Here is a 23,270-nt window from a genome sequence, read left to right as displayed (position 1 = left end):
GGGAGGAGAGGGAGAATGGAGAGTGAGGGCTCATGGATAACGGGACTTTTAGGATGATGATAAACATTTTAATAATTAGATGTGTGGAAAGTTGCAAAACTTTATGACTGTACTAAAAACTACTAAATTGTACACTTTAAAAGGGTAATTGTTATGGTATATGAATTATAGCCCAACCAAGAAATTATTTAAAAAATACTCCTGGTACCAACTGACTGTTAATGTTAAAGTGCCATTATCACATAGATGAGTCTGAGATATGGCTCCCAAACACTGCATACGTTTTTAAAAGGAAAGAAACCAAAAAGGAATCTATTTCGATATGGTGAAAATTTTAATGAACTGAAAAATGTTTGTTTGTTGTTCCTTCCATATAGACAGCCTCATTTCTCAGCCAATTAAAGCAAATAAACTATACAGATTCACTTGCCATGGGCAAGTCTATGGATGGAGCCTGGTTGTCTCCTTCCCTCCTGTCTCATTTCTGGGAGTTTCCTGTCATTTCATTTGAGTGCCCTTCAAGTACTGAGTGCTTTTATGAAGTTGTGCACTATTCTTTCTCCATGACTATGTCTGCCACAACATTGCCTCCCAGAGGCATGTCTCTGCTCTCAGCTTAACCAAGGCTGGAAATTTGGGGTCCCATGATTCTAGTGCTATCAGTTCAGCCCAAAGAATGACAGGTGAAACCAGGCAAGCAGAGAGATACCCTTGTGCTTATCAAGAACAGCACTGAGGAGACAGCTGGTAGCTGACCCACTCTCAGTCCTTAGCATGGTGTCTGCCCTCTCTGGCAGCATCGGTTGGCCATACCATAGGTTTAAATGGCTGGATATTTAATATCTCACAAGGAGCAGTCTCCAGAAGATTGAATTATATTAAAAGTCCAGGGAACTTTGGGTAGTTTAGTGAACATTTCTTTTCTTTTTTGAGATGGACTCTCACTCTGTTGTCCAGGCTGGAGTGCAGTGGTGAGATCCCAGCTCACTATAACTTCCACCACCCAGGTTCAAACAATTTTCCTGCCTCAGCCTCCTGAGTAGCTGGGATTACAGGCACGAGCCACCACACCCAGCTAATTTTTGTATGTTTTAGTAGAGACAGAGTTTCACCATGTTGGCCAGGCTGGTCTCGAACTCCTGACCTCAAGTGATCCACCCACCTTGGCCTCCCAAAGTTCTGGGATTACAGACATAAGCCACCATGCCCAGCCTAGTGAACATTTCTTATGTTAAACCAAATGCTATTTAATAAGTTTAAGCTTCAAGTGGGCTGAGTTTCACATCATTATAAAGGATAAATTTATCTTTGCTGTCCTCACAATCATCCCTTTACTCCCTCTTCCTTTAAGATGTTTTCTGCCTAGGAGGTTACTCAGGCCCTTGCACATGTGGTCTCCTGGCAGCAGATCCATCTTTGATATTTGTATATGGTGCAAGAGCACAGATGAAGGCCTCCACCATTCCAGCTCATAGTTTGCCTCTTTTATGTTCTTAGCTGCTGCTCAGTCTTGCAACTTGACCCCCATGCACACTCATGTGTATGCGAACATTGCAGCTCAAACCCAGGAGCCTGCAAAGAGTTGCCTTTTGGCCTTTTTCAGGTTAGGAATGCAGTTAACAGCTCTAATGCTGTGATTTGAAGAGAGCCCACACAGGCTGTGGAAGCAGGTGAGGGTATTTGGGAGAAAAAGTTCAGAGTTCAAATACCTAAAGTATGGACAAGAAGGAAGTGCCTTGGTTCCAGGTAGGCATGTCCCCTTGGCGTCATGGGTCTCTCCTCTCTTAAAACTAAAGCAGGCACCTCAGGCTAGAGTACCATTTGCCTGGGTCCAAGGGGAGAACTGTCTGGAAATCTCATTCCACCAGTCTGTCAGCCAGACCCAGCCACAGAGCTGTGTCTTAATCCCTAGAGGAAGCACAGCTGTGCCTTCAGGCAGCTCCTAAATCTACAGTGTTTTCTCTGCAACATTGGACACATTTTATTAATATATGTATCTATGCTGCATGCAAATAGGTAAGAGGACCTTGACTAATTCTCTTGTTAGAGGAAGACAAGAAGTCCACGAGATTTGGGGAAACCAGGCCAAAGTTTGGGTCCTAAAGAGACCTCCTTCGAACACATACACACCCCTTCTTTCACATGTGGGTAGTTACTAAGCTCATTTGTTCTCACCAAGACAACCAGCAGGACTCAGGAGTTTAATGCATTTTTCTCACTTTGATGGAGCAGTAAAATTGAGTTTTTATTTATTAGAAACCTAAAATATTTTTGAATTATGTGGGGGTAATTTAGAAATTGGTGTGAAGTGTAACTGATTTGTATAAACATGCATGTTGTAGATTTTTCATTAAGAAGCATTTGAACTGTGATTTGTTTGTGCATGTGTGCCCTGGACTTTCCAGATGCTAATGAACAAAGTGCTAGAGTGTGCCGTTTACAAAGCAAAATTCATTATTTTCATTTTTTTAAAAACTCTTTTCTCAAAATGAGAGCAAGGAAAGCTGCTGGAAAGATAATTTCTGGAAAGAAAGGTGAACTCGGTGATTATGTTTTTCCTCCCAATCTTGTTTAGCAAAAACTGAAGAAATTGTCTGTTACACTCCCAGTACTTTCTCTAATTGGTCCTGGCTTCATATATATGTGTGTCTACACACATATGAAATACTCTTTCATGTATATGTGAAAAGAGTCTTTAGAATAATTATTTGTATTGCATATAATTAAGTAGGGCTGTGTCCTGGTCTATAATCACTAGAGACTCCCTTCTGAGAAAATACTCCTGACTTAACCACACAATTTATTCTACATTCTTGTGCCTTCAGGGATACACCCTTCTGTACTACATTAGTTTTCTCAGACAGACCAGAAATGATTACCAAGGGAGGAACCTCTTCCCATCCCAGCCCTCCCTTTTCATGTCTTTAATATGTGTGCCTCAATTCAAAGACTCCTATAAATCCTCATCTGGACTGCTACATTCATTTTCAGAGCCCAGGTAAAAACACACACAGAAAAACCCTCGAAATCCCTTCAAGAGGCGGGGGGGATTTGTTGGGGGGGGGGGGGTGGGGGCGGGACTTCCTTTCTTTCTCTCTCTCGGCCTGTCATGGGGTCTCTTACTTGCTATTTAATTTCATGCTCTCTCTGATACAGTAGTACTCACAGGGTGAGTGCAGACGATCCCAGGTAGCTGAGATCTGCCCAGCCACTTGGTGCATGGGGTGTGTGCACCCAGCTTCCACCCTCCCTGCACTGATGCCCAGGCCCCTGCCTGCCCAAATGGCTCTAGTCACTGGAAGGGGGTTGGGGAGCAGAGAATGGAAGGGTGGGAGATAATGAGAGTGAGTGGGCAAGCTTCTTACCCCCGTTCCCTTGTCTTTTTGGACTTCACTTACAAAACGCAAACTCAAAGATGAAATTGTTATGCATTTTTGTCTTTTTTTGAGATGAAGTTTTGCTGTTGCTGCCCAGGCTGGAGTGCAGTGGTGCTCCCTCGGCTCACTGCAACTTCCACCTCCAGGGTTCAAGCGATGCTCCTGCCTCAGCCTCCCAAGTAGCTGGGATTACAGGCACCCACCACCACATCTGGCTAATTTTTGTATTTTTAGTAGAGATGGGGTTTCACCATGTTGGCCAGGTTTGTCTTGAACTCCTGACCTCAGGTGATCCACCTGCCTCGGCCTCCCAAAGTGCGGGGTTTACAGGCGTGAGCCACTGTGCCAGGCCACAATTGTTAAGCATTTTAAGGGGCAGCTGCAGAGCATTGAGCCCCAAGTATGAGGGCTGCTTATTGAGTCTGGGGCTGCCCTGGTCCTTACTCTTTTCCTCTTTCATGTCTTCTCTAGTGCCTAGCTTGGAGGTGGGCCCAGCATGGATTATTAATAACACATGCTGAAAGCAGCCCCCTAAACGCAAGTTGCTTTGGACTCAAACTTGGTGCTACAGTCAATTGCATTCAGGGGATGTTTTCTCTGAGATTGTCTCCTATCACATACCTGCCAGTAACCACCATAGAAAAATGGGGGGTCTGGCCATGATATTCATCTGTAATTCACGTCATTGCTCTGACTTCAGGAACCACCACACCTACATCACCCCTGAAATATGAGCAACTCTCTTGTTATAAAGAATTCCACAGAAGGCTCCATAACTTCTGTGCCAGGCTAATAGTGCTCTGATTTCCTTTTTTTCTGCCTGCAGTGATTATCCAGGGACTACAGATGGGGTCAGCAGCAGGCCCAGTCACCTGCATTGCCGAATGACTGACTGACTGCCTCAGCATCTCCTGAGCAGAGGTGAGAAGGAATTGTTTACAGCCTGATATGGTTAGTCTTTGTGTCCAAATCTCATCTTGAATTGTAATCTCCAAGTGTTGAGGGAAGGAAGTAATTGGATTATGGGGACGGTATCCCCATGCGGTTCTTGTGATAGTGAGTGAATTCTCACGAGATCTGATGATTTTATAAACAGTAGTTTTTCCTGCGCTCTCACATGTTCTCTGTTGCCTGCCACCATGTAAGACATGCTTGTTTCCCCTTCTGCCATGATTGTAAGTTTCCTGAGGCCCCTCAAGCCATGCGGAACTGTGGTTTAATTAAACTTCTTTCCTTTATAAGTTCCTCAGTCTCTGGCAGTCCTATATTTTTTTTTCATACCTCAGGTTCTGGGGTACATGTGCAGAATGTGCAGGTTTGTTACATAGGTATACATGTGCTATGGTGGCTTGCTGCATCCATTCCCTCATCATCTACTTTAGGTATTTCTCCTAATGTTATCCCTCCCCAATCCCCCCATCCACTGCTATCCCTCCCTGAGCCTCCCCACCCCCGCTAGGCCCCCATGTATGATGTTCCCCTCCCTGTGTCTGTGTGTTCTCATTGTTCAACACCCACTTATGAGTGAGAACATGCAGTGTTTGGTTTTCTGTTCTTGTGTCAGTTTGCTGACAATGATGGTTTCCAGCTTCATTTGTGTCCCTGCAAAGGACTCATCCTTTTTTATGGCTGCATAGTATTCCGTGGTATATATGTGCCATATTCTTTATCCAGTCTATCATTGATGGGCATTTGGATTGGTTCCAAGTCTTTGCTACTGTAAATAGTGCTGCAATAAACATACATGTGCATGTCTCTTTATAGTAGAATGATTAATAATCCTTTGGGTATATACCCAGTAATGGGATTGCTGAGTCAAATGGTATTTCTGGTTCTAGATCCTTGAGGAATTGCCACACTGTCTTCCACAATGGTTGAACTAATTTACCGTACCACCAACAGTGTAAAAGTTTTCCTATCTCTCCACATCCTCTCCAGCATCTGTTGTCTCCTGATTTTTTAATGATCACCATTCTAACTGGCACGAGATGGTATATCAATTCTGGCAGTTCTTTTTCTTTCTTTTTTTTTTTTTTTTCTGAGACAGAGTTTCACTCTTGTTGCCCAAGCTGGAGTGCAATGATATGATCTCGGGTTACCACAAACTCTGCCTCCTGGGTTCAAGTGATTCTCCTGCCTCAGTATCCCGAGTAGCTGAGATCACAGGCACCTGCCACCATGCCTGGCAAATTTTCTATTTTTACTAGAGACAGGGTTTCACCATGTTGGTCAGGCTGGTCTCGAATTCCCAACCTCTGGTGATCCACCTACCTTGGCCTTCCAAAGTGCTGGGATTACAGGTGTGAACCATTACACCTGGCTCTGGCAGTTCTTTATAGCAGTGTGAAAACAGAGTAATACACAGCTTAATTCTGGATTTATCTTGGCCTTCACTTCTCAAGCAATTCAGGCATGGGGGCTCACGCCTGTAATACCAGCACTTTGGGATTGATCTCTTGAAGCCAGGAGTTTAAGAACAACTTAGTGAGACTTTGTCCCTATTGAAAAAAAAAATTAATAAAATATGAAGTTCCCACTTCATAGTTTAAAGACACATGTACAATTACGTGGTTTTTAAAATAATATTACTTTTCTCATGGAAAAGCTATGTGTTACAGAAAATGTGAAACATCTAGAACAGAAGAAAAGAAAATCACCAGAATTGCCATCTTACTGTCCAGAAATAATTATTTAGCATTTTAGCATATGTATTTTGGTGTTTTTACATATATGGCTATGGTGCATATGTTATTGAGATATTATAAATATTGCTTTAAAACACACTTTCATTCACTCAATGATACACCATGAATATCTTCCTAATATTTTTATTCATCTAAAACATTATTTGAAAACTTTTGGGTGCATGCCACTCACCTGGGAGCATGTGGAAAATCGAGATTCTAAAGTCTCTCACTCACAGAGATTCTCATTAATAATCTCAGATAGGGACTCATAAATCTGATATCTGCCTTTTGAAGAAGCACCCCAGAAGATTCTGATGGAGGTGATTCCCAGAGCTTGCTCTGACAAGCACTGATCTACACTATGACTTTAAAATGCTGCAATCACATAGGTGTGCCATAATTTATTAAACCAGCTTCAAGTTGTTCATTTGACTTTAGTTTCTAAATTTTCACTTGCATGATTAATTCTTCAAATAAATATTTCTGAATATCTTGAGCTATTTCCTTAGGAAAATTCTGCCAAGCGGAATTACTGGGCCAAAGGGAGTGCAAACCTGAGCAAAGTAGATAGCAGTGTGAATGAAAAAGCAAATCAGTAAGCTGTAAAATACGCCGCTAATGTGATAGAACAGCTGCCATTTGTTGAGGGACTTTTGTATACCCGACCAGGGGTTCTGAAATTTTCTTGTGCATCCGAATCACCTGGATGGCTTGTTAAAACCAGGTTGCTGCTACCTTCTCTCCGTCCTCATTTAATTCATTAGGTCTGTGATGGGACTGGGAATTTGCAATTCTAACAAGTTCCCAGGTGATGCAGATACTGGCTAGGCCGGGCCACACTCTGGACACCACTGGAAACTATTCTAGGTGTCTTATTAAACCTCACAGCAGTCTTTTACAGTCGATGAGTGAGACGCAGAGAGGATCTGAGGTTATGATGCTAATGATGGCAGAGCTGGGATTTGATTCAAAATCTGATGATTCAAAAGCTGATGGTTTTCCCACAAGGCAACCTGGTTTCTTACTTCATTTTACTGACCACAAATAAAATATTTTAGATGCCTTCCTAACAAGCATGGAAGGTTTCAGGGTCAGCCCTACCCCTCCCCCACTCCAATCTATTAGGGATTTGTAGGGGAGGAGAGAGGTTAGGAGGTGTTTGTCTGAGAAATTCCTCAGGGGAAACTGGTTGGATGAGTTACACTCCACCGTTCACATCAATATGAAGGGTTACCTCCCTCCCCTGCTGTGGCTTCAATGACATGTGGACATCAAGAGAATAATTTCTCATCTCTTACTGTAACCACATAATAATCCTTCCTTGGAAGAGAGCTCTGTCTTCTCCAAAAGCCACCACACAATGGCCTAAATAACCTGTTTGTTCAGGCAACTCAGAAAACAAATTGCATCAGTGCAGAAAACAAAGCACTCCTATCAAACTGGTTGGTTAATGATACCTGGCAGTGCAAACATTCAGTGGATTGGCAGATGGTGAGCCAGGTTGGCTTCTAACAGACCCAGTGTAAGACACCAAGAATCACCAAGCGAATCAGACATATTTCATAACTAAAGACACTCAAAGACATAATTGTGCAAATTTTACCTTTTTGTTATCTTGGGCCCTGGCCCATCCTGCTGTCTTTCTGCGTGTTGATGGTTGTGTGTGTAGATTAATTGTGTGTCATTTAGTCTCCATTTATTCATCCTGTAAGCTGAGGACTCTGCTAAGCACCCTACAAGGAGAAAAGGAATATTGTCTGTTTAAAACGTGTTTGGTATGGCTTCTTGGATAGTGTCACTGGATGTGGGTGCCTGAGAATAATTCATCCTCACTGTTCCATTTCCTAATGGAAAATGCGCTACCTCTAGCCATGTGAAATATAAATTTAGTCTGGAATGCTTTATCATGTAAGACAAGGCAGTCTATGCATTCCAAGAGATATTTTGTCTAGAGATGATAAGGAGCCTTGCACAGTCTTTATTATTTTCGACAACCCCCTAACTGGATAAGGAAAGTTTTAGGTCAACAAGACTTGGGAAGTCTGTTTGCAGAGGAACTAGCATTCATAATCTGAGTTGCTCCAGCTGCCAGAACTAGTGTCTAATTGATTGTTTTGTGGTTGAAGGACTATAGATATACTTATCTAACATAAGAAGAGATATTCAATGACATAAGGCATTTCCTATAATGAAAAGAATTAACATTCCAACTGCATTGTTGTCTGTCAGGAATGCATTCAAAGGCATTTCTGTATTAGGTGAGAAATTTGATTAAGAGCCTCTCTCTCTCTCTCATATAAATGGTATTTTGTTTTTTGGATTTTTTTGAGACATTGCTCTGTCACTCAGGCTGGACTGCAGTAGCACGATCTCAGCTCACTGCAACCTTCACCTCCTGGGTTCAAGAGATTCTTGTGCCTCAACCGCCCAAGTAGCTGGGATTACAGGTGCACACCACCACACCCAGTTAATTTTTGCATTTTTAGCAGAGACTGTGTTTTGCCATGTCGGCCAGGCTGGTCTCGAACTCCTGATCTCGTGATCTACCGACCTTGACCTTCCTAAGTGTTGGGATTACAGGCGTCGGCCACTGTGCCTGGCCATGAATGGTCTTAAAGGAGGAGTTAAAGGGGGTGGGTGAGAACAAGAATCAGAACTCCAAGGGAGTTTCTGGGTAGGACATGGGAGAGGGCTTCGGGTGTGTCAGGAATATATAATCTGTAAAACCACAGCATCCTCCTTTTTACAAACAATGCTTTCAGTTTTTGCACTACATTTAGTGTCTTTCATTGCAGAGATTTTCCCCAAACCCAGCAATTCACAAAGTTACACATTTGTGGAATTGTTGAAATATTACTATGTAGTTGAATCTTAGTAAACTGAAATCCGATTAGCTAGAATCATTGTAAAAATTCTATTTTTACAGAAAATATAAGGAAATTACCTAAAACAAACACATATTACTTAGTATGAAAAAGAACACTTTTTCACGATATAGCACAGTTTCAACAGAAATTCAGCTTAATATAATTTTAGATTATGATCATTGATAGCTATAATGATTCATAAGAAGTTCTTTCATCAAAAGAAAATCTCATTGATATTCTACTAAGAAAATGAATACTAATAGATTTCAGAAATATTCCTAGTAACAAAGATGAAACAAGGGAGCTTTCTATTTACCACTGATATAGCCAGCAAGTATAATTAGCCAGTGTACTCCAGTTACCTAGGGTATATGAAAAATTCAACCTATTGATCAGTAATCATACCATGAATATCAAGTACTGTTGATAAAATTAATATTATATAGATCAGAAAATATAGCCCTAACATTCCCAGATACTAGTGTTAAATAATCATTAGTGTTTTTAAGATTTACATTGCACTATATGTATAAGGAGATGTGAGTCGAATTTCTTCAGGAATGTCACAGTAGTATTTCCAGAGTCAAACTTATTTAAATAGACAGACAGTGAGGAGTAAAGTTTTTTGTTGTTGTTTTGTTTTTGTTTTTGAGACAGAGTTTCACTCTTGTTGCCCAGCCTGGAGTGCAATGACGTGATCCCGGCTCACCACAACCTCTGCCTCCTGGGTTCAACTGATTCTACTGCTTTAGCATCCCTAGTAGCAGGCATTACAGGCATGTGCCACCACACCCGGCTAATTTTTTTGTATTTTTAGTAGAGATGAGGTTTTCTCCATGTTGGTCAGGCTGGTCTCAAACTCCCGACCTCAGGTGATTTGCCCGCCTCAGCCTCCCAAAGTGCTGGGATTGCAGGCATGAGCCACCGTGCCCTGCAGAGGAGTAATGTTTACTACTTGGCCTCCTCTGTCTGGGTTCAGAGTCTCTGAGCCCCTCCACGTTCACGGCTCCCTAGATGCACGCCCTTGGGTAAATCATTTCTCTCTGTTCTCTGCAAAGTGGGCAGGGCAAACACCAAGGTTGTAGAGGTGTGAAGATTTCGGGAGATAACGTGAACGAGATGCTTTTCACAGAGCCTGGCACTGAGGAGGGACCAAATTAAGTTTTAGCTATGGTTATTAAATTTCCATTTGATTATTCATGCTACGAATGTATAGATCTGCGTGTGTATTTTTTAATTTAAAGGGAAACTATGACCATTGGTAGTAAATGTCTGCATAGTAACATGTCGTTTAGCCATAAATACTTAAGAATCAGGCTAATAAAAATATTTGGTATTAACACCAAGTTTTATACAGCTGTTTATTTACTTATGTATTTATGAGGCAGGTTCTTGCTCTGTGGCTCTGGCTGGAGTAGCTGGGATTGCAAGCAAGTACCACTACATCCGGCTGATTTTAAGAAGAATTTTTTTTTTCTTTTTTTCTTTCTTTCTTTTCTTTTCTTTTCTTTTTTTTTTTTTTTGCAGAGACAGGGTCTCACTCTGTTGCCTAGGCTGGTCTTGAACTCATGGTGTCAAATAATCCTTCTGTCGTGGGCTTCCAAAGTCCTGGAATTATAGACATCATACCACACCCAGGCAACCTGATAATTTTAAAATGAAGTATATAAAGACCTAAACTAATCTTTTTTTCAAAAGGCTCGACAATCTTTCAAACATACAGAGTTGATTAAAAATACTCATTTTAAATAAGAATAAATTGTTCTCTATCTATATAAAGGTAGAAAACTGAAACCATACGAACAGATACTAACTGAGCAGTAAAGGTCTTCCTCGACATTTTAAAATCTTTCCCTCCTCCCACAACAATTTGTGTATCTTTCTAAAATTTTTTAATGCATCTACAAGCATAAAAATCTGTGTGTATATTATTTACAAATGGAATCACTATACCTACTATTTTTCATCTGGATATTTTTAACTTGAAAGTATATCTTAAAGATATTCCCATTCTTTTAAAAGATGCATGGTATTCCATTACACAGATATTTTATAATTCATGAAACTTGATAAAATTTCCTAAATGATGACGCTAGAGTTCCAGTTTTTAATTCTTACAAAGAAAACTGGAAAATGTACCTTTGTGCATATGGGTGTATTTTTATAGATAAATAAGGATAAATTTCCAGCAGTGAAGATCTAGCAGACCATGTTAATGACACTTAAAAAGCAAAGTTAAAATCCACATTTTTTTTTTTTTGGCTCCCTATGAATAGGGTGTACCTGTGTCCCTTTTGCCCTGGATGGGGCTGTTCTAAGCCTGCTGTCCCTGCCATGGGTGACAGGACCCCTGTCACTCTCAAAAGGGTCCTGGTCCTCATGAAAAATGCCACAGTGGCCCTACTTCCAAGGCAAAGTATGAGACTAGAAAGTTTCTTATGATCAATTGTTGGAAAGATCTTGCCTGGTGTTGGAAATAGATGCTTGGTGCCACAAAGGAAAAAGAGTACCCACGAGGATACTTTTGTGGCAAGATGGCTATCGAGAGTACACTTCCTGCAGCCCGAGGGGTAAAAATTTCATTGCTGAAAGATCCTTTATCTCAGTGCTAATTTTTCTTTGATGCACCGAGCATCTATTTTCTTTTCTTTTTTTTTTTTTAAAGAGAGAAAGAATAAAAAAAAAAAGAAGAAGAATGAAGGAGAGGAAGAAAGGGGAAAAGGAAGAGGGAGAGAGAACAGGGGTGTTCCTTTATTGCCCGGGCTAGAATGCAGTCTAAAAATGGGTATGCCTGTAATTGTGTTTAATAATAGAGACATGAAAAAAAAATGAGAGAAGAAAATAACTAACAAGCAGCCAACCAATATTTCATTTAAACCTGTAAATAGGTGTGATGTGGTACTGATAAGAGTGTATATTTTGTGTATTTAAAGTGGAGAGTTCTATAAATGTTAGTTAAGTCTACTTGTTCCTGATCTGAGTTCAAGTCCTGGATATCATTGTTAACTTTCTGTCTCATTGATCTGTCTAATATTGATGTTGAAGTCTCGCACTATTATTGTGTGGGAGTCTAAGTCTCTTTATAAGTCTTATATATCTGGGTATTCCTGTATTGGGTGCGTATATATTTAGGATCTTTAGCTCTTCTTGTTACATTGATCCTTTTATCATTATGTAATATCCTTCTTTGCTTCTTTTGATCTTTGTTGCTTTAAAGTCTATTTTATCAGCAAAAATTGCAACTCCTGCTTTCTATTTATTTATTATTTTTTCTCTCCATTTGGTTGGTAAATTTTTCTCCATCCCTTTGTTTTGAGTCTTTGTGTATCTTTACATGTGAGATGGGTCTGGATGTAGCACACCAATGGATCTTGACTTTTTTTGCCTGTCTGTGTCTTTGGATTGGAGGATTTAGTTGATTTGAATTTAGAATTAATAATAATACATGTGAGTTTAATACTGCCATTTAATGTTAGCTGGCTGTTTTGCCTATTAGTTGATGTAAATTCTTGATTATGTTGATGCTCTTTACTTTTTGGTATTTTTTAGAAAGGCTGATACTGGTTGTTCCTTTCTATTTGTAGAGGTTCTTTCAGAAGCTCTTGTAAAGCAGGTCCGGTGGTGATGAAATCTCTGAGTGCTTGCTTGTTCACGAAAGATTTTATTTTTCCTTCGCTTATGAAGCTTAGTTTGGCTGGACGTAAAATTCTGGGATGAAAGTTCTTTTCTTTAAGGATGTTGAATATTGGCCCCCATTCTCTTCTGGCTTGTAGGGTTCCTGCTGAGAGATCTGTTGTGAGTCTGATAGGCTTCCCTTTATGGGTAACCTGACCTTTCTCTCTGGCTGTCCTCAGTATTTTCTCTTTCATTTCAACCCTGGTGAATCTGGCAATTATGTACCTTGAGGTTGGTCTTCTTGAGGAATATTTTTGTGGTGTTCTCTGTATTACGCGGAGTTGAATATTGTCCTGCCTTGCTAGGTTGGGAAAGTTTTTCTGAATAATATCCTGAAGTGTATTTTCCAGCTTGGATTGATTCTCTTCATCACAGTCAGGTACACCTATCAAACGTAGATTAGGTCTTTTCACATAGTCCCATATTTCTTGGAGACTTTGCTCGTTCCTTTTTATCCTTTTTTCTCTAATCTTGTCTTCACGTTTTATTTCATTAAGTTGGTCTTCGACCTCTGATCTATTTTCTTCTGCTTGATCAATTCGGCTGTTAAAAATTGTGCATACTTCATGAAGTTCTCGTGTTGTGTTTTTCAGCTCCATTAATTCACTTACATTCCTCTCTAAATTGTGTATTATTGTTAACATTTTGTCAAACATATTTTCAAAGTTCTTAGTTTCTTTGCATTGGATTAGAACAATTTCTTTTAATTCCCAGAAGTTTCTTATCATCTACCTTTTAAAGCCTGCTTCTGTTAATGGAACACACTCATTCTCCATCAGGCCTTGTTCCATTGCTGATGAGGAACTGTGATCCCCTGTAGAGGGAGAGGCATTCTGATTTTGGGTATTCTCAGCCTTTTTAGGCTGGTTTCTTTGCTTCGTTATAGATTTATCCATCTGTGGTCTTTATAATTACCATCTTTATAGTTGGGTTTCTGAATGGACGTCCAACTTGTTGATTCCTGGCGCTAAAATCTGAGCAACCCACTGCGCCGGCCAAAACAGCAGCGTTATGATTGATGGTGCTTTTCTGACTCTGCACCAAGAACTGCGGCACCAAGGCAGTGGCAAAACTGCCTCGCTGGCCACAAGAGTCGTGCTGGTGACCCATGGGGCTCCTCCACTGGGAATCACCTGGTTCGTGAGCAGCAAAAATTGATCTGATAGTGTGGCGTCCTCTTGTTCTCTGCGCTTTCAGTGGGAGCTACAATCCCAAGCTGCTAGTGATCAGTCATCTTGGATCTCTCTCCTAAAATCCACATTTAATGAGATTACTTAGGGCAGATTGTTAAGTATCTGGTTCACCCAGGTCCTCTCCTTTCCTTCTTACTAGACATCATATCTTGCTAGAGATTAACTTGGGGCATACAGTTTTGAAGCCAAGAGTTTAGGACATTGGACTCCCACCATTTACTAGTGAGACAAAGTAGTTACATTCTCTAAGCCTAGTCCTGCCTGGTGGGGTTATTGTAAGAACCAAATGTGATATTGAAAATCAGCATTGAGCACAGCATGATTTAGCACTGGTGTTTTAGTCCATTCTGCTACAACAAACTACTAAAACTCAGTGGCTTGTAGACAACAGAGATTTATTTCTCACAGTTCTGGAGACTGTCAAGTTGCATGGAGGGGAGTGAAGGTGATCTCTGGCTGTCCAGGAGATGTAGCCTAGGCGTCTGCCATACTCTTGGAGTTTGTGCGTTTTGTTTGTTTTTGAGACAAGATCTCACTCTGTCACCCAGGCTGGAGTGCAGCGGAGTAAACACGGCTCACTGCAACCTCAACTTCACAGGCTCAAGAGATCCTCCTACCTCAGCCCCCCAAGTAGGTGGGACTACAGGCACACGCCACCATGCCCAGCTAATTTTTGTTTTTTTTGTAGAGACAGGGGTTCTGCCATGTTACCCAGGCTGGTCTTGAACTCCTGAGCTTAAGCGATCCACCTGCCTCGGCCAGCCCAAGTTTGTGTTTTTGGCCTAAATTCTGTTTATGATGTTTTACTTTACATTATGATGCCCATTTCACTTTCAAAGTAATGTGCTATAGTCATATCCAGGCTATGCAAACTTGAGGTTCTTTCTACATATATCTCAAAATCAGGAAGATGCATGCTGCCATGCCAATCATTGGGCAGCTGCCAATCACCAATGGTAAAGAGCTGGGAATCGCACCACAGCCAACAGTCAGAGGCTACACAGCTTTTTGTTATTTGTTAAAACAAAAATGAAAATGAAAAGCAAGGTGAGTATATAGCTAGAATTTTTATTTCTCTCTACCTCCAGTTTTTCAAGACTTTAGGTTGTAGCATTCCAGTTTATTGGAAACAACCTTCATTTCAATTATGTTTACTCAAAGCCAAATTCAAGTCAGTTTTCAGGATGTTTGATTTTTCTCCTGCCAACATTTGGCTGATTATGTTGAACTTTATGTTTTCTGTGTAGCTGTTTTGTGCCAAAAAAAAAAAATGGTGTAGGTATAACTATCAAAGGTTTGTAATTTTTTTCATCCACTGTGTGACTTGAAACAAGCCCTATGACCACTCTGTTTCACTTACACAACCTGTGAAATGAGGATAATATCTGACATGTATCCTGTTTCAGAAATATTCTGAAAGCATATTTTATGCTCATAGAGGGAAAATGACACATTGCATTTAAAGCCTTATTAATCTTCTTACCTGAGGATAATTTTTATGTCTCCATATGCATTAGTAGGTAGCCTAAGATTATGGGAAAATAGGAAATGCTGAATTATTTTGTAGGCAATTTCTAGGAAGTGCTTTTTTTTTTTTTTTTTTTTTTTGAGACAGAGTCTCACTCTGTCACCCAGGCTGGAGTGCAGCGGTAAGATCTTGGCTCACTGCAACCTCTGCCTCCTGGGTTCAAGTGATTCTCCTGCCTCAGCCTCCTGAGTAGCTGGGACTACAGGCACATGTGGCTAATTTTTGTATTTTTAGTAGAGATGGGGTTTCACCTCATTGGGCAGGCTGTTCTCGAACTCCTCACCTCAAGAAATCCACCTGATTTGGCCTAGGAGGCTCATTCTTCTCTTGATCTTTCTCCTTGTGTGCTGAACACAGTAGACCATTTCACTGGGGCCACCTGGTACCATAAGGTGACATATGGATGAAGATAGTGGCCTGACTGAAGATTTCTCGGGATCAGATGAGTGGGAATCTGCCTGCTTTCCCTGGACTGCTTTCTTCAGGTCATCTTTCATGTAAGATAAAAGTAGATTTCTTTTCTTTTTTCTTTCTTTTCTTTTCTTTTCCTTTGAGGCAGAATCTCGCTCTGTCACCCAGGCTGGAGTGCAGTGGCATGATCTCAGCTCACTGCAACCCCCACCTCCTGGGTTCAAATTATTCTCCTGCCTCAGCCTCCTGAGTAGCTGGGATTACAGGTGTGAACCACCACACCCAGCAAGTTTTTTGTATTTTTGGAAGAGACGAGGTTTCACCATGTTGGCCAGGCTGGTCTCAAACTCCTGGCCTCAAGTGATCTGCGCTCCTTGGCCTCCCAATGTGCTGGGATTATAGGAGTGAGCCACCACATCCAGCTTGAGAGAGAAGTAGATTTTTTTTTTTCTGTGTAAACTGAAGTCATTTTGGATTTTCTATTATAAGTAGCCAAATCTAACCTTCACTAATACATACTTGTGATTTGAAAGCATTTGTGTGCTTTTAAAAAACACTATATATGCCTTCTCATTCTACTTCTTCAATAATCCTACAAAGTTCAAGGAATGAGAATTCTCATTCTCATTTTCCAGTCAAAGAAATTGACCTTGTAAGAAGTCGAGTGACTTGCATGTGGTCAACTTAGCAAGTAGAGAAACTGGAATGAATAGAAGTGTATTATCTCTTTACAACAAATCACACATATGCTTACATGTAGGCACACAGACATGGTGCACAGGCTTTGGAGTCAGACAGACCTGACTTCACATTTCGTGTCTCATTCTTGTAGCTTTAAGCAAATTACCTACTTTTGCTGATTTTCATTTTCTTATCTGCAAGGTGGTAAATAACATCTCTAGTGCTTGAGAATTCCAAATGAGATAATGTTGGTAGTTCTGATCCAGGAGGTGGTATATAGTAGCTGCTTAGTAAATAGATCTCTATTGTCAGCAGAGGCTTATCCTTCTATAGATTGTTTATACTGTGACACAAAGAGGGTTAAAAAAAAGGAAGAAAAAAGAAAAAACGTTATTCAAATATGGAAATAAAATGGAATGTAAATGAGAGCCTAGAATCAGCTTGAATGAAGTTCTGCTTCCACAAGGAATTTGAAATATTTTGATATCTTTCTGATTTAAAAGACTAGATTAGTCTGGGCATGGTAGTTTATGCCTTTAATCCCAACACTTTATGAGGCCAAGAGAGGCAGGTGGATCGCTTGAGTCCAGGAGTTTGAGACCAGCCTGGGCAACATGGCAAAACCCCACCTCTACCCAAAAATGAAACTGAAAATTGGCCAGGTGTGGGGATGTGTACCTGTAGTCCCAGCTATGTGAGAGGCTGTGGTGTGAGGATCCCTTGAACTCAGGAGACCAAGGCAGGAGTGAGCTATGATCACTCCACTGCACTCCAGCCTGGGTGGCAGAGTGATGCTCTGTGTCTGAAACAAAGCAAAAAGAAGAAGAAGAGGAAAAAACCCACCAAATTAGTGGGCTTGGGTGACCATGCTTTTTGAACCCTTGGAATATCCTAAAGGTAATTTCTTTCTATCTGTATTTGGCATTAAATGTCACAGAAAAATGTGATTTGCCTTCAAGCTCCTCATGAAGCCCAAGAAGACAAAAAAGTAGCCATTCTAAAGCAATTTTATTTTATTTTATTCTATTTATTTATTTATTTTTGAGATGGAGTCTCACCCTGTTGCCCAGGCTGAAGTGCCATGGCGTGATCTCGGCTAATTGCAAGCTCTGCCTCCCCAGTTCCAACAGTACTCCTGCCTCAGCCTCTCTGGTGGCAGGATTATAGGCGTATATCACCACATTCAGCTATTTTTTGTATTTTTAGTAGAGATGGGGTTTTGCCATGTTGGCCAGACTGATCTTGAACTCCTGACCTCAGGTGATCCACCCACCTCAGCCTTCCAAAGTGCTAGGATTACAGGCGTGAGCCATTGTGCCCAGCCAATTCCAAAGATATTTTAAATTTCCCTGGAAGAAATAAGAATGAGAATTCCTAGAGTGGCACATTGAGTTTGTTCCTCAAATACTATTTGAATTTACCCTGCAAATATGTGGTGTCAGGTGGGCGTTGTGTAATGGAATTTGAAGGACATCTGTGACCATCTATAAGGAGCTGAGATTTATAAATTTCTTGAGTAGGCATTTTAGAGAGGCTCGATGAGGCATTGAGAGCTGATGTTTCCCCAAGTGGAATGAACACATCAGGTGTTACATGACTCAGATTCTGTTTTAAGTTAGACTCAATCCACACTACAGACTTGGAGGGTCAGAATAATAATGTGAATCAGCATGTGTTGTAAGATGCATGACATTTCTACATCTGTCAGCAATGACAAATGTTCTTTCTCTTTCTCAGATTCAACTAGATAAGTGGATGTTTGCTTCATTCTTATTTTGAACAGTTGACTATATCAAGAAACCACACCACTTATTTATGCCCATATTAGGCAGTACAGTATCTGATGGAAAGGACTCTGGTAATTCAATTTAATATGTAACACGCTTCACACCGTGACACAGCAGGAGAGCCCAGAGTGGCAGCTGTTGGAATGAATGCCCTCTTCCTGCTTAAGTCTGACATTTCCAAGGTAGGATTTGATTACATCTAGCAATATGGAATTATGGGCAAGGAGAGGTGCTGAGACCACGAGACATTAGGAGGCTAAGATAGCAAAGTGGTGAGGCAATCTGCCTTTTAGTTCCCTTTGAAGCTATGGGAAGTAGCCAAATGATCTGGCTGAGCAATGCCTCTATGACTTCAGGGTATAAAAACCACTTTCATGAGCCTCAAGTCAGGGTAAGTGGGCAAAGTAACAATAAAGGTAAATAAAAATCAACCACATTTGGACCCAGTCAACTTAGGATATTTTATAGTACAAGTGTCAATCCGTATGGTTCCTCTGAGATGCCCACATCTCAGGAAGCCTCAAATTTGACTACCAGAAATGTTCTGAGAAAATAAAATAAGAAATTCTAAGCTTATAAAGGCTTTTGTATGTGCTATTTTAGGTAGTTTTCAGAATGAGTCACTTATCTCCTCCCACAACTCAACTTCAATCATGTTTCAGCACATTCTAATTAGTTTCTCATAATCATTTAAATTAGTGTTTATTTCTGCATGTATTTCTTCCTCCATTTAAAAAAATTTATTATTAAATTTATTGGTAACTCTTTTTCTTAGAAACTCTAAGTTTCAAGAGTTTCCCTTACTGTTATTATTATTATTATTATTATTATTGAGACAGGGCCTTGTTCTGTCACCCATGCTGGAGCGCAGTGGTGCAATCTTGGCTCACTGCAACCTCCACATCCCTAGTTCAAGTGACTCTCATGCCTCAGCCTCCCAAGTAGCTGAGATTACAGGCATGCACCAACACACTCAGCTAATTTTTCTATTTTTAGTAGAGACACGGTTTGAAATTCCTGGCCTCAAGTGATCTGCCCACTCAACCTTCCAAAGTGCTGGGATTATAGGTGTGAGCCACTGTGCCCAGCCAGGAATTTCCTATAGGATGCAGTAATACTCAGAAAAGGATAAGCAATAATAATAATATATGTGTATAATAATATATGCATGCATATGTATAATATTTTATAACTACGAAGACTTTCACATATATTATCTTATTTAATCCTGAACACACAATAACATCCCTCATCTTCTTCTTCCTGAGCACAGTGTTAAAGGTTCCCTATGCAATGTCTCTAGAGATGAGAGAGTCAGAAAAGAAGGGCATTAATGAATATACCTGGATGTATTAGGGGACCATGAGAGGTAGCTGAACCAACACTACACTAGGCATGAGCAGTCCCAGAAAGAGTGGCTTCTCTGCTGTTTATTTCTATCTGGCATTGGGTAAGTTAGAACCTCTTCAGACCTCTGTTTGCTCGTATGCAAAATTAACACACACCTGCCCTGACTCCTCGCCAGAGTTACTATGAGAATCAAATTAGGTAACATGTGAGAAAATATTTTATAGCTTGCCAAATGCCAAATAAATATTTTTATGAATTTTCTTTCTGTACCTGACTTTTGCCAACATTTGTGGCATCAACCTAAACAGAAACCTCAGCTAATTAAAGAATAGAAAAGATAAACATTTTTACAACCATAAAGAATGTTCTAAGAGTTTCTTGGCCATTTTACTTTTCTTATAATCAAAACATCAAGCCGTTCACCTGGCAGCTGGGTGCTTGAATTGTAATCTAGTATCAGTTGCACTCAAGAGGAAACCAAGATCCTGTAGGATATTTTACACATCGGAGCTTTTATTTTTTATTTTTTATTATTCTCAAAGTGAAGTCTGCAGACCACCTGCATCCAAATCCCATGGCATAATTATAAACATTTCTGATTGCTGCACCATACTTTTACCTACTGAATCAGAAGCTCCCAAAATATGGGCCCAGGAATAAACCTTTTTTTAGAAAACACGCTCGCTGGTACTTATGCTCACTAGTCCAAGAAACCCAGAACTTACTGGCTGAAATTTGCAAGTTGTAAGAGAACATTTGTTCTTCATTTCTTTCCAGCAGTAACAAGATTTCTCTATCAACATTCTATTAAAAACAGATAGAAGCACGTATGTGAAATAAAAGCAGCACTCCACTTGTGTGCAAAATTCGACATCATTTTTTGGAAAGTGCTTTGAAGTAGTGCAGCTTTCTTTAATTGGATGCTGCATTTATAGGAGGACTTTGGAAAATATATTCTCTTCCAGCGTTATTCCTGACCTCTACTCAAAAACTAACAATCTCACAAGCAGTTATGTTGATAACCAAGGAGCCATTCTCCAAGGAGGAGGAGGCGGCCTCAACTCGCTTCAAGTAATAACATTAAAATTCTCAAAGTGTTAGCAGTCTGCACTGGACCTTGAAATAAAAAGGTAGAGATTTTGCCTTTGGTGTTCAATGAATATAGAGCAATATAATGTCATTTCAGAAGCCATAAGCTTATTATCAATCAGCTTCGTAGAAACACAGGACCAAAAGGGATTACTCATCACTAAGTCAACAGACAACTGTGTGCCTGGCGCTGATCTAGGGTTAGGGCCAGAGGAGTAAATAAAGCAAACAAAGCTTCCCTGGCACTTACATTCTGGTTCGAGAGGAAGAGTGTGCAGAAAATAAAGAGCGGGCTAATATTTAACATTTGTAACATATCAAATGGCATGTTAGAAGATGACAAGAATAGTGGAAAATGGTTTACTGCAACAGAGTTTTCAGACGGGGTTAGATTACAATTCTAAATATGAATAATACAGCAAAAAGAAAAAAAAAGGATTTTTTTTTTTTTGGCTGGTATACATGGGTATTAGTTTGTACTCTTGAAAACTAATGAAATATCCGTAGACCCTACTGTACTGAATTTTAAACTCTGGACACTGCAAAACAAGAGCACTGTCCACGTCATCACATACATTTGCCGTCACCTTTACATTAGAGGCACCATCGATAGTGACGACTGATCTCTTTTTTCCCTGAGGTATGCTCCTGTCTTCTAATCATTCCTGATACCTTCTTTCACAATCGTGCCCTAGGTAATGGTGCTCAGAAAAAGAAGCCAATCAGGAGCTTTGTTTTCTGTGCCCTTTTAACACTTCTAACTCAGGCACCCAAACCAGCTTGAACCAGAAAAAGCGTCAAAGCCGTCCTCTGGACTCTACCCAGGGCCTATGGATATTCAGTTAGCTTGCAAGAGTACAAACTAATACCCATGAGTCCTGCCAAAAACATCCTTTTTTTTTTTCCTTTTTGCTGTGTTATTCATATTTAGAATTGTAATATGACCCTGTCAGAAAATTGTGTTGCAGGAAATTTTTGGAAAAGAACATGTAGCTTATCTGTGCTTATGAAGTCTTTGTTATTTTGGGGAAAAGAAAAGAAAACAAAAACATCAACAGCTATGTATTTTATTACTTACTATCATTCCAGAGTAAAGTGGGGAGTCCTGTTTTTTCAGAAACATAGCAGCATCAGAGATGTGGCTATTGTGATCAGAATTACTTGGCTAGGTGAGTTTTGGGTTTGATTTACTTTTTCATATTTGTCTTTCTGCATATATAACATATTTTCCTACGGAGAAAGATATGCTGAAGTTAAACTTCACGTGAGCTGACTACCTAAAATTACAGCTGTTAGCAATTTTTAATAAAACACTATCCACCGCACTATAAAAACGGATTCCATTTTCATAATGTTTGTGTCATTCCACTGAACAGTGCAGTTAGAAATCCCAGAAGCAAATGCAGCACAAATTGGAGAGCAGCTGTGTAGAGGTGACTTCTAATCATAATTGAGCACAAACAGGAATAAATAAATCAAGGACGAAACTTCTCAACTTCTGATGCCTGGCGATGTCAGTTTTAAAGCCAGATAAATATCAAGCGAATTGCAAAAGAAATTACACAGCAGATAGAAGAGTGACAGTCAAACCCCCACCCTTTCTGGGAACACTCCTATGTACCAGAAACACAAGAACTTTATTTTGAAACCTGGATGACATATTTGAAACTGCTGGTGTTCCTGACTTTAGCTTGGCAGAAATGCCAGCTGAGTGTGCACATAGCACAGGTGGACGAATGGCAAACAAGACACCTCACAGCTGTAGGCAAGGAGGTGCTTCTAAGGGCATACAGTCTGGGCAGTGCCAAGGAAGACAGGTATGATACGAAGAGGGAGGACAGGCTGGAATTTGGGGGTTTTGTCATCAGTGTGTGTGTATTAAAATATATTGGTGCATTTTTGAAAGTTAATTGGGGTTGGATTTTCAGCTGAGGCCTCATTCTTAGGAAATAATGTGATGGCAATAAATGTCAGCCTTAGCTAGTGACCCTTAAAAAGCTAAACCAGGATACAAATAACAACTTGGCAAAGGTTCCTATTTGGTGCACTCCTTTTGTGCTCTGCCTTTGTCCTGAGTCTGCTTTGCCAAACACTCCGCCTTCAAGCACTGTTTTTAGGGAGAAGAGGCCATTCTTTCCGAAGAGGGAACAGCTGAGAAAAGGACCAGCTGACAGAGGGAACTGGGACACTCCTAGCTGCTTTAAAGCCATACCACAGGGCCTGTGAGTTTGTAACAAGACAATGTTTTCTTGTTGCTGCCTTACCTAAGCCCCCCGCAAAAAATCACCGTTTTTATCAGCCCTTTAGTCCTTAAGAGTGCCTTTAGTGATGAGACAGTGTTTCTGGAAGTTTCATATAAGTGCTTTTCTTTTCCCACATGCAGAAGACTCAAGAGGTTGCAGAATCAGAACAGCTTGTGTGCTTTTCCATATTATAGCTTACGTGTATGACTATACTGATCTTCCATTAAACAGGGCGTCTTACCCACCCTGCAGTGCTAAGCATGTGTCAGATTGGAAGCTAAGTACCATTTAAAAGAAAATGTCTTTCAGTATTTAACAAAACAAAACAAAACTAAGAAATAGAAAATTATCTCACATCGAGCCATAGCCCTTTCTCAGATAC

The 23,270-nt window shown here is 40.3% G+C and overlaps 1 long non-coding RNA gene across 2 annotated transcripts in view; it reads left to right on the top strand.

Annotated features, from left to right (window-relative positions):
* The first annotated feature begins 17,709 nt into the window (after nt 1–17,709).
* Nucleotides 17,710–23,270, top strand: part of LOC116549263 — a 134,069-nt gene continuing 128,508 nt past the window's right edge. The window contains exons 1-2 of one of the 2 annotated variants that reach the window (XR_004267780.1): nt 17,710–18,388; nt 21,735–21,814. This is a non-coding gene — a long non-coding RNA (uncharacterized LOC116549263). Of the gene's footprint in view, nt 18,389–21,734; nt 22,918–23,270 lie in introns of those variants that run through there. The other variant, XR_004267779.1, reaches the window with a different exon arrangement.

The sequence above is a fragment of the Sapajus apella genome, unplaced genomic scaffold (assembly GCF_009761245.1).
Source record: "Sapajus apella isolate SASKATOON/1434 unplaced genomic scaffold, GSC_monkey_1.0 scaffold6, whole genome shotgun sequence".
Taxonomy (NCBI): Eukaryota; Metazoa; Chordata; class Mammalia; order Primates; family Cebidae; genus Sapajus; species Sapajus apella.
This window is presented reverse-complemented; position numbering and strand designations above follow the sequence as displayed.